The sequence below is a fragment of the Coffea arabica genome, chromosome 10e (genome assembly GCF_036785885.1).
Source record: "Coffea arabica cultivar ET-39 chromosome 10e, Coffea Arabica ET-39 HiFi, whole genome shotgun sequence".
Classification (NCBI taxonomy): domain Eukaryota; kingdom Viridiplantae; phylum Streptophyta; class Magnoliopsida; order Gentianales; family Rubiaceae; genus Coffea; species Coffea arabica.
In genome coordinates this window covers 21,759,859-21,761,367 of record NC_092328.1, presented here as the reverse complement: position 1 = coordinate 21,761,367, position 1,509 = coordinate 21,759,859, and the positions used below count along the sequence as shown (strand labels likewise).

The 1,509-nt window shown below is 33.8% G+C and overlaps 1 non-coding gene across 1 annotated transcript; it reads right to left on the bottom strand.

Annotated features, from left to right (window-relative positions):
* Positions 1–592: 592 nt before the first annotated feature.
* On the bottom strand, positions 593–699 carry LOC113713105 (small nucleolar RNA R71). The gene has a single exon (XR_003453437.1). It is a non-coding gene; the product is annotated as a small nucleolar RNA R71 (small nucleolar RNA).
* Positions 700–1,509: the final 810 nt, after the last annotated feature.

Here is a 1,509-nt window from a genome sequence, read left to right as displayed (position 1 = left end):
ATTTTCTAGTATTTTTGTTGGTTTATGCCTCGTTCTTCTTGTACAGGTGAACTAGTATATATTCTTGAAATTGAGAAAACTGCACATAGGTTAAGGAAAGAGAACAGGAAAAGAGAAGAGGAGCAGTCATCTACTTCATCTCCAAGATTAAATTTAGCTATTAAATTGGCTAATTCCTCTAGAGATTATTATAGTGATTCAGAGACAAAAGAAGAAACCATGGCCAATAATAGGGTATTAAAGGAGTTGGCTGCCCTTGACTTGAACCAACAACCTTTGTGCATTACATTTCCTAATTTAGATGAAAATACTACCTTTAAATTAAAATACAGGATAATACTTCTTTTACCTTCTTTTCATGGTTTTCTAGGTTTGGAACCTCACAAGTATTTGCAGGGTTTTCATGTTGTTTGTTAGAGTATAAAACCTCTCGGTGTCACAAAAGAGCAAATCAAGGTGAGATTATTCCCTTTCTTACTAAAAAATGTTTCAAAGGACTAGCTATATTACTTACCTCTAGGAAACATCATAACATGGAATGATATGAAGCAAAAGTTCCTAAGAAAAATAATTTCCTGCTTCTAGAGTTGTCAGCTTAAGAAAAGAAATTTGTGTTATCAAGCAGCACCATGGAGAATCTCTATATGAATATTGGGAGAGATTCAAGAAGTTATGTGTAACCTGTCCACATCATCAGATAAGTGAGCAGCTTTTCATTCAATACTTCTATAAAGGTCTCCTCTCAATAGACAGGAATATCATTGATGCTGCAAGCGGAGATTCATTGGTAGATAAAACTCCCAAAGAGGCAATGGAGTTAATTGCAAATATGGCTACAAATTCTCAGCAGTATAGCACAAGACAAGATGTGCCAATTCGTCGAGTAATGAGGTAAATGTTTTTCAATTTAACAATAATTATCTGAACTTATCTCTTTTGTTAGACAATTACCGTAGGAAATGTGTGAGGACCCGAATTTTTTTCTTATTTTTATTTTATTTTACTGGGTTATTTAATTATTTATTTGCCCGTTTACCCCCAAATAATTTATTTCACCCGTTTTAAGTCCATTTGTATGCAAAAATGTCCCTTTTATAATTTTAAAACGTTTTGTTAGCAAAATTAATTTTTCTATTGCTCGTTTAACGAGAAATAACGAGTACACGTTTTTGGAGATAATATTCGATTCGAGAGTGCATTAGTTTTGGAGAATTAAGAATGATCAATACTAGACTAAAAAAAGTTAATTGAGGGATTAGATATGAGTGAGTTCAAAATAAGCTTTTACCGCGCGCGCGTCAATAGTTTCCCGAAAATCGCGCCGATACGACTAATTGGAGATTTGAGAAATTAATAGTAGACTACTAAGGATGAGTAATTACCATATTAAAGAAGGTACCTTGGAAGATTAGTGCATAAGTGTACCAAACGAGAGAGAAAGTGGTAGTATGAAACCCTATCGAGTCACTATTAAGGGTTGGCTTTGTGCACCAACTTTAAGTTAGCTTC